General features: G+C 38.0%; 1 long non-coding RNA gene across 2 annotated transcripts; it reads right to left on the minus strand.

Annotated features, from left to right (window-relative positions):
- Window positions 1-225: 225 nt before the first annotated feature.
- On the minus strand, window positions 226-11,634 carry LOC142600537 (uncharacterized). 2 transcript variants are annotated; one of them, XR_012834076.1, is made up of 4 exons: window positions 11,407-11,634; window positions 9,792-9,890; window positions 3,189-3,876; window positions 226-2,988 (listed from the first exon to the last, which is right to left on the minus strand). It is a non-coding gene; the product is annotated as an uncharacterized LOC142600537 (long non-coding RNA). The 2 variants fall into 2 exon arrangements; XR_012834075.1 differs by having other exon boundaries at window positions 226-3,876.
- Between the last annotated feature and the right edge of the window lie 4,966 nt (window positions 11,635-16,600).

Raw genomic sequence — 16,600 nt, forward strand, 5'->3', positions numbered from 1 at the left:
TCAAGCCCTTTTGGAGTATTACATATAAAATTTGGAATTGCTAACAGGTACCTTACAAATAATATCTGCATATGATTAATACAGTTCTTCACTGTTGTCACAGATCTCTCTACAACTCATGCAAAAATGCCTCTGGCTGAAGTACATAATTAATGGCACCATAAAACCTTATTCTGTAATATCAGAAAATGATTTATTACAGCAGATATATGCATTCATCCAGAAAACAATAAATTCTTGTACTGGAGGCACACTGTGTTAGATAAAGTAATGTGGTAAAATTATCCTTGATACTCTTCAGGTGTTTATCTGAGAACTTTAATGAAAGTTAAATGAAATCACCGTTTGCTATAGTTGCTTTTTATGTATTTATCTGGGTACAACAAATACAAAGAAAAGAAAATTAATAAGGATGAAACTTCTCAAAAATCTTGTCTATTTAGAGAAAGCTAGGTTTAGTCTTTAAAAGACACGCATTGATAAATATATAGGTGAGTTACATTTCTAATTTTGTCATTATGGGAAAATACTGTAATACACCCATTCTATTCCGTGTTTTTATCCCAAAATACTTATACCAACAGTTTCAATACGGAAACATATATTTCTCCACATCACCATAGTATATTTCAATCCTCATGACAGAAAACCACTACCATAAGGTTAGCAGTTCTACACAGCAGTTCCTCAAAGCAACAAAAACTCAGTTTATTTGCCTTTTTTCACCCAAAATATCTGAAAAAAAAAATCTATATTTCTAAGTCTATCTCAGACATAGTTTCTTCCCAAAATGGAAGTTTAGGTCTCTGAATATCATGTGCAATAGTCTGTGCTGGAGTTTAAAATAGTTCAGACACAGTTACAAAAATGTCATGTACTTAACTGTCCAAAACCATGACATAGCAGCCTACTACTTTTTGTGATATTGCCTTTTCCAAAATTCACTGAAGTAAGTGGAAATATTTCCACTGATTACATGAGTTTCAGAACAGATTGTGTATGTCTTCAAGCCGGTTAAGGTTCTGCCCAAGGAAAGATTACAGGAATGTGATTCTATTTTGAGAAATTAAGAAAATGCCTATTTTAAGAGATTTCCATTTCACATTTTTTAATGGGCAACTGAGTACCTAAATAAGACCCAAAAAACCCTGAGGTAAAGAAAAAGTCATCTGCTTACCAGATTGCATAGTTTTCTGCTATATCTTCTTATTATTTTATTCCCCTAAATGACACTTTTCTTTGCATATATTTAACCTCTAAAAATATTCAAATGTCAAGGAAGGAAACGGAGAGAATTATTTGAATATTATTTCAATATTACTAATAACTTGCAAATAATTAATTTAATTAAAATTACTCAGTAAGACTTAAGTATAAGTAAATGCTGGCATTTGCATTGCAAGATTTAATTGACTTCTTTGACTTACTAATAAATACTTCCCTTTTCTCACATACAGTAGATCAGAAAACTGCTGGAGGTAAACTTCTGAACCATAGAGAATTGTGTGAGCTTCATGACATCAATTATAGGCTAATTATTCTGGCCTGTTTAATTTCTGTTGGCTCCAACAAGTATTGTAAAGTCTGTATTTTGCAATGATATCAATAAATACATTAATGCTGAAGCAATAAATATAACACATTAAATTTATGGCAGGTCATTCCTAATGAAATAGATAGAAATGAAATAACCTTTTTCATGTCTTTATCATTAATAAGATATTATATAAAATGAAATTTGTCATTAGAAAATTATACATTTTTCATGTGTCATGTAAATAGCAAGATTACCGTACAGATATTCCACATATGGAGAGCAATCTGTCATGATGATCTTTTTCACTAATGACTACATATGGTTTTTCCTCATGTTTTCTCTGAACACTTGTACCTAACCCACAGCATTCCAGAGCCATCAGATATTGTGGCAACAAGCCCACACACAAAAAAGTAGAACTTTGCTTACGCAGGGAAATCAGAAGTTTGCTATCAGATATATATATATGTGTGTGTGTATATATATATATATCAGAAGCTTTTTTCCTATGAGGAGGGAGAGCAAAAACTTCAAACTATTTTGAAGAATGAAGATTGATCAGCTGTAAGAGGGATCGCACAATGTAGTTGCTCGTGATAACAGAGAACTCGACTAGATGACTCAGCCCTGTATTGCTGTTTAGGACAAGTCTGATTTAGTGTCTAGAAAATAGCTTAGGGACCCTCCAAAAGTCAGCTGAAAAAGAATTGAATAAAGCTAACTACAGTTTTATTCGTTATCTATACGTAGGCAAGAACTAGTATGTTTGGCCTATGTTAAGACTTGTATTTCATTTCTTCTCATGAATAACAATAAAGTATGGCTTTATAATTACTTATGCATGAGTTAGCAAGCCCTGAATCTCCTAAAGGGGAAGTTATTTTCTTCTCTTTTACTTGGATGGGAATGTAAACTGCACAGTGTGAATGGAGCCCAAGTTTTGGCATTATCGCATTGGCTGCTGCTACAGTCGTGGTATTACTTTGACACTTGGTGATACCGCAAGCACACAGAGTACCAGTGCCTGCCCATGAAGAGCCGCTCAATCTATGTGTGCAGGTCTCTATATGAACCTCAAGAAAAAGAAGACCCTTAGAAAAATCTAACATGCCAAGGATATAAAACTGTAGAGATCAGTTCTGTGATACAGAGGCTATGTCCCAATGAGGCCAGATACGCAAGAAGACAATCTCTCTGGGCTTAACTGCACTTAGGGTCCCAATCAGCTAGACTGAGAGACTTTTCTACTCCTCCTCAAGCCTAAGTCACACAGGGGGAGTTTGGGGAGTTCTGTTGCATTTCAGCCTTGTTCTTCAGGGTTACCAAGGAACTTGTGATCAAGTAAAACCCAGAAAGGAACAGCTTTCCTTCCAGCCAGCAGGTTCATGGCTAGCCCATCTGGTGTTGATCCATCAGCTGCCAGTGCTTTGGTTGGATCCCAGCTGCCAGGTCTGGGATGAAAGGGAAGACGGGAAAGAGGAGGTTATCAATCTTGCTGAATTGCTAACCAGAACTGAGAGATTTGGAACATGGATGGGAATTGCTGCCTCAATGGACATACTTCTGGCAGCACCTAGAAAATACATCACTCAGCTCTGAAGCTGAGTCTAGATAAGCAAAGGGAAGTAAGACATGTCTTCCATGCACATACCCTTATGCAGGAAGATGATCTTGAGGAACTGTGAGGTCATCATGAGGGGGAGGAAATGATGATGTGTACTGTTGCAGTGTCTGTATCAGTTTGTCTCCTGTTGCTTTTATGTAATTAGAAGATTTTGATAATGTTAACAACTTTGCATCCAATTTTCTTACTCTTCACTCGTTCTCATGTGTTTACATAGCAGTATATAGCACAGTCAAAACAGCTTATTAACAAACACAACAGGAGTCCAAACCATGCACTTTTAAAAGCTATTGCAGACTTCATCTGCTTACCAACAAACAGTGAAAGGACACGGACATTCAGACGTGCACAGGATGACTCTTTCCTCTAGATTTTTCGGTATGAACGTTCAGGCAATAGGTTGTAGCTCATGTGCTGATTGCCTTAAGTGGGCGATCCCAAGACTAGGAAGAAACTGCTATTTTGCTGTGTCCACTCATCTGCACTCATTTTTCCGGTTGTGTTTGAGGAACTGTATTGCCTTTCTCTTCTCTCTCCAGGTTTTCTTTCTGTTTCTCCCAATGTCCTGCTCCTCTCTCCCGTCTTCTTGTGCAGCTGGCTTGTGCCCTGTACCATGCAGTGGGCCATCTCAATCTTCTCTTGCAGTTGAGGCTCCTCTCCTTGTGAGCATTATGTAGATGCCCACCTACACCAGCAAAAGCTTTTTGCCTGCTAGCTGAAGAGCAAATGGAGAAATAGAGAAGGCTGCTGATGCCAGGACATGGTGAGAACTGGATGTGTTGAAGGTGACAACAAGGCAGGCAGGGCAGGGGCCTCACTGACAAGGATCCAGCCCCACAGTGAGAGCTGTGAAATTAGCCTCTGCCGACTAGCTCTGCATTATCCCAGACTATAGCTGATATCTGATCTAGTTTGTGTAAAGCTACCTTGAGTATCTCAACTGAACTCTCCAATCTGTGGATAGATGTTCACCAAATCACAGCACTTAGCAGAGCTGGACTTGGACCAGTGCACATTCCAGCCTGTCCCTTGAAGTGGCTGTGTCCAAGACTACTAGAGGGAGAGCCAAAATCAGTGCTGCTTATGAAATTATTTCTTTCCAAGTATTTTTATCTGAACACAACAAAAAAAGAATATGTTTTCCCTGGATTGATGAATTTGTGGGGATAAAGGATAGATTTTGGCTTATTCTTGTTTTCTTTTGTAGGTGATAGTATATATAACTGACGAAGGCATCCTTTCTCTAAAGTCTGAGCTCTTCATTAGTTTTGCAACACCACTAGAATGGAGGAGTCTAGATTCCCCATCCATGCCACAAGTACATGGACTGGAGTTAAAATGCAAGAAAATGGGCTGTTTTTCAAGGATCATGACAGTAAATTTTCCTAAGCTGTGCCAGCACTGTTCTGAAACTACAGCAGGACTTCATGATGAAGTACTTCACTACTAACATAGGCAAACTTGGCTGTAATATCAGTCCATACATTTTCACAGAATAAATGAATGCTGTGAATATTAGATTCAGTTGTTATGTCCAATTTGAAGTCATGTCTAGAAAACAAATTGAATGTGTTACTAGATCAAGAAAGCATCAGACTACCAAAGTTTTTTCCTCACCGACTTTTGTCTGAGAATTTGTTACCAGCTATCCAGGCTTTAGTGCTTATGTGACAGATGTTTTTATCAGCACTGGGGGAAAAGTCAAAGTGGAAAAAATTACAAGGCTTGTGTCTGTAGAATTTTATGGATTGACATAAGGTTTATTATTGTTTAGCAATATTAACGGGTTGACATCGAGAGGGAGATTTATTGGAACCATTCTAATATCAAGATGCTTCTGCAAACACAAAAATAGATTTAAGACCTGAAGGGTATCCAGAATCATTTCAATGTCACGTACAAGTTTGGCAGTCCTCTTTACTTTGATTTATCTGCTCTCTTGCTGAGTCCATAGTCTCCAAGACTGGCTCCTTGCTGATTATCATAGCATTATGGATTTCACTTGCTGTAAATGGCAGAACTATTTATATATAGTATTTTCATAAACCATGATTTTATTATTAAATCATTGTTTATATAATACAAATTATAACGATAGTTATGAATTACTATTTTCTTTAAACTACATATAATCTTTAATTTCTTTTTTAAAATTACCTCTTCTAGAGATTTTGTAACTGCATCAAGTAAACTACAAAAATACTAAACAAAGTAATGGAAATATAAATAAATCTCAGCTGACAAAACAACATATAACTTAGGCTATTATTTTCTCTTCCTCTAAATATAATACAGATTTCACATACCTTTCCTGTGTTTATCTAGACTTTTCTTCCATAAAACTTATGACTACAAGGACTTGAAGAGCTCATGCAAGAATTATTTTTGATAAAAAATTTCACAAACATCCAGTGAATATTTTGTTAGCTGTGTAGAGACCTGTGAAATCAATGGCCATTTCTGAAAATTGTTGCCTGTCAGAGATCGTATTTATCTAGTGTAATTCTGGAATTTTCTACCTTTCACCATTCTTGCACTATCTGATTTTCACTTCCACTTGAAATATATTTGAAAGTTATTCTCCTACTGTTGCTGTGTATTGTCTTCTATAAAACTGTGCCTAAAAAGAAAATTAGTGTTTTTTCCAGCTTTCTGCTCTGAGCATTCGGCAGCACCTTCACACCAGTTTCACTGTCTCTTTATACAGCCCAGTTTCTCTTCCCTTGTACACAGCAACAAGGGGAAGTAAAACAGTTTTAAAAGCTAAAATATATGTTTGAAACTGCAAGAATGGATGGGGAAGCAGATAGCGTGTGAAAATACACTTGATATATTTCATATCTGATCTATTGACCCAAGATACAACATTCACAAACACATTTAATGACTTCTTTCTTATGCTGATTATCTAACTGAATTTATTGTCCATAAATCCTTCCTTAAAAGTCACCTCCACCCTTATGTATACCCTGGCCTTTGTGAGGCACCTGAGTTGGGTTCTCTTACCTAATTTAGCCATCTAAAAGGCATTTAAGCACTAAATGTAGACTAATTACCTAGGTGCCTTCTGCAGCCAATGGACATGACAACATGCAGAAAGTGATTCATCATGTCCTAAAATATGTTGGATGAATGGCCCATTTCATGTATCTGTCTCTCTCCATGGACTACAGCAATGGCCTAGGTGTCTAAGACCGAATGCCTTACTTTTATACAGCTAAAGTTAGATGAGATATATCCCACTACTGGCATTTGCATTGGATTTACTGTCTTGATTCAGATAGTCTTATTGTTTCTTTGTCTATGCCATCTTGTCTGTGGTGATTATATGTAATCTTGTTTATTCTAGACATATGTTCTGGTTTTTTTCTTCTACACATGCATTTTAAGCTCTTTTGAGTAGGAACATGGAGTAGTCCATAGGCTTTACCCCCCGCCTTCCCCCACACACACACAAAAAAAAAAAAAAAAAAAAAAGAAGAAGAAATAATTCTGGTGCCAACAAACAATCATTTAACACATATCCTTTAAGCAAGCTAACTGCTGATTTACTCAGTAGAATTTATGGCATCTGTTCATGAAAAAAACCCACAAATAATTTAAAGACTGATGCTGGAAAGTTACTCTCACAGTTAGTACTACTGAGGGCAATGGAAAGATTTATATAAATAAGGGTTTGAAATCAGTGAGAAGACATGCAAAAATAAGAATTACTTGCATCAGTAAGATCTGCTGAATTGAACCTTTAATTTGCCATCTGCAAATGTGGCCCAATAAAAATGTATTAAGATTTGCCACCCAGTAGTTACAACTCCAGATTGTGTTATGTGATAGCCCATAATTGAATAAATGCATGGTATTTCTGAAGGATTGTGAAGGGGTATAGAGAGATTGCTTTCTTTACTGCTCTTCTAGTGAAATTTCATATATTTGAACAGTGTATAAGTGCAAGCTACATTTATTCCTTTTCCCATTTTTTAATTAAAATTTATGAAGGTGGGAGCCAGAAACAATATCTCTGGGTACATTAAATAGGAAATTCTTGGCACTTGATAGGATTAAACCTTCAACAGTGAAAAATAACTGTCCTTTCCAGAATGACTAAGGCTATAACAGCTTCTGAAGTTGTTGATTTAAACAATCCATAATGACATTGTCCTCCTACACTAAACCTACTGGATTCTAACAGTCCCCATTCTAGCCTGTAAAATATATCCACTTTGTGCCAATTCTTCAGAAGATCCTTCTAATACCATTACACCTAGCTTAGTCTTTTCTCAAGTTTTCTCATTATAAATCAGAATTTCATAATTTTAGTTGGTTGCAGTGAATTCTTTGGCCAGTCTCATACTTTGGCCAAAGTTTCAGCTTTCTTTCACATGTTTGAAAGAGAGCTATTGTGGAAGGGGTTTGAAGCAGACTCAGAAAAGGCAGTTCCTGCCACCACATCACATGTAAAGGAATAATCCAGAGAGATCTCCCTTCCTTGCTGAGCACAAGGCCGGACTTTGTGGAGCATTGAACGACTGTCAGTTCTCAAAATTTCTCAGCAGCTACTGTTCATCCTCAGCGTTAAACATGTAGCTGAACATGCTGTTGAATACATCATTCAAGATAGTTCCACGGAGTAACTTCTACCAGCTCCAACAGGGACTAGATATTACCCATAATTAAATAAAAATAATAACCCCCTTGACTACTTATGTAGTGAGTGTTTTAAGTATCATATTACTCAGCTTTGCAAGAAGAGTTTATAAATATTGAAATGATAGGTTACTATGTGATTGAAACATGTACTAATAAATGCATTCGTGTATTTAAAACTCCTGGATCAAACTGGTATTTTTTGAGAGTTTAGAAACCTTGTGCTTGCCTCCACAGGAACATTTTATATCAAATATCTCACAAACCTCATGCTGATGCTGGTTTTTACAAAGCAATCTAAGACTATGTTATTGGGGAAATCACTTAGAATAGAATCATAGAAAGATAGAATAATTTAAGTTGGAAAAGACCCTTAAGATCATTGAGTCCAACCAAGTCCAAACTTGGACACTGAGTCCAAATTTGTCTGTTTCTATTGCTAGAGTGGCATTTTATTTTTTCCATTGTGTGAATAGCTGGATCAGACATCCACGAAGGACTATACACAGTGAAGTCAGCCACTTTTGATCCAAAAAAGAATTTTATGATCTGCACCTCTTTGGCTATGTCCATACTGGTTGAAAGCTTTCGGTCTCCTGGGTCAGGGTATATGAATCCATAACTAATTTTCAGAAAAAATGTTACCAACATGCAGCCACACGGTCCCTGGTGCAGGCATGGTGCAGGGTGTGAAATGCATATCTCTCCTTTCTTCAGCTTCTTTAAATTCTCGTGCTGTTGCCAAGTCAAGTTCTTTGAAATATATTATGTAGTGCTCAAGTATTCCTTGCAGGATTTTCTTATGTAATAATTTGATTGCCTTATATTTACTTTTGCATTTATAAATGATCCATCTATTTTTAATTTAGGTAATGCAGTTCCTTCTACATTGAGACATCTCCCTGTATGCATAGGTACACAGATCAGCAGAAATACTCATAAGATATTCATAAGATTCTCTAGTTGTTTTTACTAGGCTATGAATCAGTCCCTGATAAAAAGGATCCAATCCTGCTTCTGTTTAAATCAACAGAATAACTTTCAATTCCCCTCGGACAGAGATGAGCTCATCATGATACTAATAAAAGTTTGTTTTACTTTTTTTCCCCAAGTAAAATATGTGTTTTGCTATCCTTCTGTAAGACTGAAGTATTTGCCAATATTTAAACTTTATTTAGGCAAAGCTCCCATGTATAAGGATATCAGTATTGGACCTACTGGCTCTTTTTAATAAAGAGGGAAAAAAACCCAATCAAACAAACCCCTGACATATTTTGCTTTTCTATTAAAGTGAAGCAATAAGCGATATTCCTCAGTTCCTCATGTGAACACCTTAGTGCACATGGTTGTCCCTTAGGGCAGTAGGATGGGCGTGAAGAGTCCCAGGCCAGTGCCTGTGAGAGATTGGTGAAGGCTGGCCTCAATTCAGCGGATGGGGAGGCTGTGGAGGCTCGTCCCTCTCTGAGCAATCCAAGACAGATTATTGCGTGGGGCAGTATGAAAAAGGCTATAATCCCCTTGGTCTCTCTGACAAACCCACCATGGTCTTGCTTGGTCAATGCCTTAACTTGCACTTTTTCCTTGCAACTTTTTATTTCTCCTCTGTCTTATCAGGACTTTCAAGTGTTAAAGTGGAATAACCGATACATTCCAAATTCAGTGCATGAAACTTTCCTGCCAAGTCCCACAAACAAAATTACAAGATCTGGTGAAATCTTACACTTAGTAGCTATTAGATCTGTCAAATGAATCATGCTTCTGGAGAATCAGATGTTGTTAGGATTTAAACATACATAGCTGTAAATGCGGAAAAATAATATATCAGAATAAAAGTTTACTGTTTAATGAATTTGGGCACATGATTTCTTCAAGCTATCCTGTACACACAATGTAGGAATAGCACAAATGTAGCATGACACAGATAATAGCTATTACAGCCCATGCTAAGCCATTATATGACAATAACAATTTATAATTAATACTGACCCATCTCTTGTGGAAGGAGGTCCTTTTTTGGATGATTTCCAAATCATTCTTTGTGTCCCTAGGCACAGACTCACTGCAGAATGTCACAAAGATTTCTTGCTTCAGAAGCAGGAAGGATAAAACAATGTAAAAAAAGATTTTAAAGCATTTGATACAGTGAAGCTTAGGGCAGATTCATTTTGTAAAATTTTTTACAAAGGAAGAAAGCATATATTGAAATATTTTCCTGCAGTTCCTTTGACTGTTGAATTCATTCATAGGTTTTCCTTTTATCTGCCCTGATGTGTAAAACATAAATAAATATATTGTTGGGCAAATATAAACAGTGTAACCAAATTTAAAAATTTGTCAGTAATTACCATTGCATTTCTCTTCATTTGCAAATTCCGTACTAGCTCTGAAGAAGACAGAGACAAAGAAGATGACAAATCCTATTTGTACTATTTTTTAGGAGATAAAGCCCATTGCAAGAATCCCTTGTACAGCAAAGCTTCAGATGGAAATGAGGAACACAGCCTAACTCTAATCCAATTTTGAGGCCTGATCCTGCAAATAATTGGGGACTACTGGAAGTGTTCAGCCCTTCAGTGGTATCTCATGTCTAATTCAACAGCCACATTGTAATTTAAACAGGTGAGAGATCTCATTTCTTACAGTATATGCTATATAGAATAGGCTGGCCAAACGTGCCCTGGATTATTGGAAGCAGCAAAAGTCCATATTCTGATACTTTTTCTAAGTTTCAGTGGCACCTTCTTTTAGACATATCTCTCTGGAGCCAATGAGGCCCTTATGCGTATCTCTGCTGGAAGCTGTATGTCCATACTCTACCTCTATAGACTGGACAGCTCTGTGTTCCAAGGATAAGCACAGAACTACCCATAGTCTTGATGCAATGGCACGGTGTCAGTTAATCTGCTGTAGCGATGACATCAAGCTACCAGGGAATCTTTCACCTCTTTCCTGCCACAAACAGGAGCAGAATTCAGTAGCCCTGGCTATCAGCATCCCACAGGTGGCAAACTGCACTGTGGAGCTGGGTCAGGAAGTGCGCCTAGCTTTAGCCGCCTGCTACTGAAATCAGTGCAAGTATGGCCATCATGTACAGCCATCAGTCTGTTCCTGCAGAAAAAATCCCAACCCCAAGCTTTCCAAATCTTTTAAAGCAAGAGAAAGAAGCCTCACAAATCCCCACAAATTAAAAAGTAAAACAATAAAAAGCACCCCTAATACATTTAACAGGCAACTAAAGTATTTTTTTCCTAGATGCCCAGTATTGGAGCACAACAGCTTTGAAGGAGGACATTTAATGCAGCTATGGGATTTCACTTCTTTAATTATATTCTCATTACACAACAGAAAGGGACTTGGATTTTGGTTTTATGGCTTTTCTATTGAGCTTAACTCTGGTAAATTTCCTTCTGCTACAAAATGTTCTCTGATGCTCACTATTGTAATAACTACCCTTACATTCTCTGCTTCTGAGTGCATTATGTTTTAAAATCCATTAACAGGAATGACCCTTCTTCTTCATTGTTAAATTCATTAAACCCAAGAGATATAATCGGTAAAGGAAATACTCATTTCAAAGAAATGTAAACTTCTGAAGTTTTACCTTGTATTTTGTTTGTCTTCCATCTGATATCATTCTGGTATCTTCTTATTGGAAAAATAGTGTCAGGAGACCTTGATGATGTAGCTTGTATTTCCATTAATTCATTCTTGCCAGATAAATTATTGCCAGATCTCCTCAGTCACTGTCTTTATTAACTCGGTTAAATTTCTCCTTTGGGTCATTGTCCAGTAGTTTGTCCAACTCATTGAGCTTCTGGCAGACTGAAGGACCCAGTGTCCGGAAGAGTACTCTAGCAGGGAAGATGATGAAATCATAACATTTGTGGGATCACACTTTTTTTTAATTGAGAAACAGGTTTATGAAAAACAGTCACTGTGGTTGCATTTCCCTCAGAATACTAAGGACAAAACAACTCAGTTTACTAAAATAATTTGTTTGGGTCTGACTAGTTGCTTTCAAAGTCAGTTTTGTTTTGGACACAAAGCTTCTATTCACAAGAACAAGCACAGACTGCTCTGTTAGTGAGGGGTGGTGCAGTGTCCCTCCCACTCAGCAGGACCCATTGAGAGGCTTATGGTTATCTTCTTATTTGTATTTACTACACAGCTAAAAGCTTCCTCCCCATCTAACTCTTCTCCCACCATGTTCTCACAAGTTTGCATAATAAGATTAATAAAGAAAGCTTCAGAAGGTGACCAGATCCGTAAGACTTTGTACTCCTGAGCTTTTGGTGGTGGTGAAGTAGGTGTATTTAGCATCCTCAACTAGTTACCATAAAAATCAGGAGAAGCTCCTGGTGCTTCAGATGGAGCCTGTCCCAGACACTACATAGCACCTTAAATTACAAATCTATTTTCTAAAAAATGATGCTAGAAAAAAGACATAACCAGGTTATATTTTTATATTGTTCTGATTTGTTCCAGACAAAACATATCAAATTTACAAGTGGAAAGGAAAGCTATCTCCCTTCTCAGTCCCAGTGTATTAACTTGCCAATACTTGGCTCTATCAACTTGCTTAGAAGCTGAATGTCATTTTGGATTCTTTCTCTTGTTTTTCCAGTGTGTTGTCACCATCAGGCCAGTTCTGCCACCAGAGACACTTGGCAATCACATCGTCTTCAGTAGCTCTGCAGACATAAAATGGATTCTGACATTGTAAAAGAGAAATAACAGAATCCATTTCACTTTACAGGAGTCAAAAATAAACCCCCAAACCCCCATGCAAACAAATCAATATGAACCCACGTGGACCAAGGCTGCCGCAATAATGGCCAAACTTCTGCAGGATCTGATGGGAAACTGGCCTGCCTCAGAAAGCAATGGGAGGCTGTGCCTAAGGCACAAGCAGTCTCTCCCTTACCCCCTCGCTGCTCCTCAAACTGTGCTGTTGAATGTCTCATCCACTCAGCAAGGCTGGATCTGACTTTTCCTGGAGAATTGGCCCACACTATACATCCATCTTGGCATCCATTCAGCCTACAGTCTTTCTTCTCTGATTGCCAAAAAGCATGCTAGTAATTCAGATAGACTGGTGGGTCTGGGATATGAATAGCTGGCCAGTGGGAACAGTATGAGAACTTTATTGTCTTCCATAGCCCATCATAAACCAAGAATGATTCGCCACATGTAACTGAGCTGGTTTTGGATTTTAAATCTTTAGACATCAAGCCGTCCAATCTATTTCAATTACCTTTTTTTCTTTCCATTGCTCTGGGAGAGGAAAAAAAAAAAAGCTTCATTCCAGCACAACAGAAAAATCAGAGGTTATCATGAGGCAGTTCAGGGATTGTTCGTGGCCTGTCAGGCAAACTTATGCAGCCCTTAAGTATACAGTCAGCACACCACTGAAAATGGGTCATTTCTCTATGTCTGTTGGGACAAGGAATTTAGCAGGTTAGTCAGATGGGGAGTTATGCAAACATGGTTAAAAAAGCAATGCTTTTGTAGACTGCTTCAAAAATCAGACCCAAAATTTGCAATTCATTCAAAAGCTGACCAGAGAGAGAGATGGGGAAAGAACATAGCTAAAAATTAAAACATTGAAAGACAGATGGGATTTTCTCCAACAGAGTGATGAAGAACTGACGGTGAGAGTTGACTTTTAGAGGATTCTGCTGTATTATGCTCTCAAAGCCATTAAAAGAACTGTTGAAAAATTCACCACCATGCAGGAGTTCAAGAAATCGCTCAACCATGTGTTTATTTTTCAGTCGTGACACAGCTGTATGCATATAAGAGAAAGAAGTAACCTACCATTTGTTTAAAATAACAGCAGCCTACCTCTTATATAGTCTAAAAATAGGAATATTGGAGTACTATCCATCCAGTTCTCTAACTGGACTTCTTCTAGCATATTTATGTGCAAGACGTGTCTTACAAGCCTGCTGAGGAAAAAGAGGCTGCTCTTGCCCTCATAACTGTCACCTCTATGGGCAGGTTTATGGGTAATGCTGCTGCTGCAGCAGGCAGATATAGCAGTGTGGAAATCAACTGACCTTCGTCCTTCTTTCTCCTGTTCCCTGTTTTTCTCCACCTCACCTTCTCATGGTCTTCCACTGCCTTCAGTATCTACCTGAGTATCCTTCAGCTGATCAACTCCTTACTCTCTTGCCATGTCAGCAGCTAGTAATTGGTAGCTCTGTTAGGTACAAACCATTGCTTTTGGTGAGAGAAGGAATAGCTCTTCCAGTCTGCCATGAAATTACAGTGGAAACCTGTATGGGCAAGGCTGGGCACTGCTACTTGCCCTGCTTTCAGCCAGTGACAGCGTTTCCTCTGTTCCTCCTTATTTTCCTCTGTTCCTTGTTCAGCCATATGTTTGTGTTTTGTGCATGTAAGTGAAGTTAGCAGGAGGCTTGCTCCTAACTTCAGTGGGATTGAAATTTAACCCGCTATCTACATTTCTGCTTGTAATATTAAGTGAAAGAACTGGAATTTCAGTTAGAAAGAGAGATGCACACAGTTAAGATCACTTGGGTGAAATTCAAGTCTGTTGCAGTCAATGTGGTAGCTACTTTTTCACTACGCCTCTGTTTAGCCCACACTTGAGAAGAAAACACACACAGACACTGAAGTATTATTTATTTAGAATAAACACCAGTTGAAGGAATTGAATGGTGGAAACTGCCTAATTGTTTGTGTCCTTGGTCACAACTGTAAAAGCTGCCTCCAGAATGGCTCTTGTACAGCAGCACGTAGCATAAAAATAATATTATTCCTTCTGTCTTTTTCTCTTTTCTCTGTAACAGCCTTCTTGGCAATACCCTCAATCATTTGGAAATGCAGCAACAGTGTATTATAATACTATTTTCAGTATTGAGGAAAAGCATCTGCTGTCAGTACTAACCTTTGTTTATTACTGTGAAAAAAACACAGTAGCATGTCATGTAGATCTGAGAAATGCGTGTTGAAATTATTATGTAATTTCTTGTTTCCACCCTGTTCAGATGTTCTATGACTATTCACGTGTATTTCGTTTTAAAGTGTTTAAAAGACTGTTTACAAGGCTTTGTTTAATTGTTGTGTAGCGAGACACTAGATACCAGAACTGACTTTACCTTGGTGCCTCACCACCGTTGCTCCTCTTCATTCAGTTGCTCACAAGGGAAGATACTAATGAGGGCATAGCCATAGCTTAGGTAGCCAGAATTTCACTTTGCAGTAAGTGTCAGCAGTTCCTCTTTTTCTCCTCTTCACAAAGGGATGCTCTCATCAAGTGCCTTTCCTATGGGAGAAGAATGAGCAGGCTTTTTCTTTCTGACCCTTGTTAAATAACTTGACGTGCTTTTCCTTTGTTTGTTTGGGTTTTTTTGCAGTTCTCATTTCCAAGACATTTCCTGTGGACTGTCCGAGGGCACTTCAAAAGTGAGAACTAAGTATATCTGCGCAGCGTCTCACTGCATGTTGGCTGTCTGAAATGAAATAAATGACTGACCCACGGCTCTTAAATCCATAACTGTGCCAAGGTTCATGTTGTTAATCCTCTTTGATTCTCCAAAATTTAACCCTATTTTGGAGGTCTGGGGGGTTTTATTGCATCCCAGACCTCTTTCCCAGTAGAGCTCTGATCTTGGCCCAAACGAGATGATACTACGCGCGAGGTGCTAGTTTTCCTTGTTAGTCCAGTGTCAGCTTTCCTCTTCCAGAATGTGAACACTTAATGTTTTTCTGGAACAACTGAGCCAATTACATTTATAGTTTCACAGTCTCCCTGACCCTAAGATAATTTACTGGTGCAGTTTGCCCCCTCATTAGATTACCTTGTCATAGGTTTTATTTGGTCCCGGCAGGCATTGGGGTACAGTGAGAATCAGGTGCTCTACAAGGGCAGGGGACCCCTTCCTTGGCTTTATTCTGATTGCAGCTTTGGTTGAGGAAAGAAGAGCATAAGGCATTTCCCTCTCCACAGCAGAAAACTCAGTGATTTGCATACACTCTGATCTCATCTGAATGTGTTTTTAACATAGATGTTTAAAGATATTAATAGACTACTTTTAACTTGGACCTCCCTAAATACCCTCAGAGTGGTATTGTTGCAGTAACAGAACATACTCCTACAGGATCCTACTTGGTTAGCCTTGAAAATACTTTAAAAACAGAAAGGAAGAATGGAGTCTTTGTCTACAAATGAAAAAAATCAGTCTTCATCTATGAGAAACTGTCGATGAATTGCCATGGAAACATTTACTAATTGTCCATGTAGCCCATAAAATAGTAGCAAAAAAAAAGGTAAGATTTGTCACAAAATGACACTTTGTGAGAGATGACCTGAACCAGAACAAGATTCTGAACAGAGACTGGTATAGCAAAGCCTTTTCTTCTCCGGATTAACTCTCATACACTGAGATTACTTTGATGTCTTACCTAATACGACCACATTTCCATTGGATCAGAGTAGTGCCACTGTGACCTTTGATGCCTGTTTACAACCCATCCTTCAAAACGCACGGGTTAGTGAACCGTGACTTTGATTAAAAATCAGGACACCCATCCATTCTCTATCATAGGTTTAAAGATTTCATTAGTCAGATTTCTCACTTTTTTTTTTGCATTTCTTTTTCAGTATCTGTAAAAATTCTGTTTTCCAGTTCTAGATGTATCACTTCTGGGCTAGGTGTGATGCAAACCCAGTTGTAGCTCTTGCCCTGTGGAATTTGCAAGATAATTTAAAAACTCACAGCAAATCAGTGCAGTAAGTAGAAGAGGCAGGACAATAAAATACACTCATGTAA

The sequence above is a fragment of the Balearica regulorum genome, chromosome 2 (genome assembly GCF_011004875.1).
Source record: "Balearica regulorum gibbericeps isolate bBalReg1 chromosome 2, bBalReg1.pri, whole genome shotgun sequence".
Lineage (NCBI taxonomy): Eukaryota > Metazoa > Chordata > Aves > Gruiformes > Gruidae > Balearica > Balearica regulorum.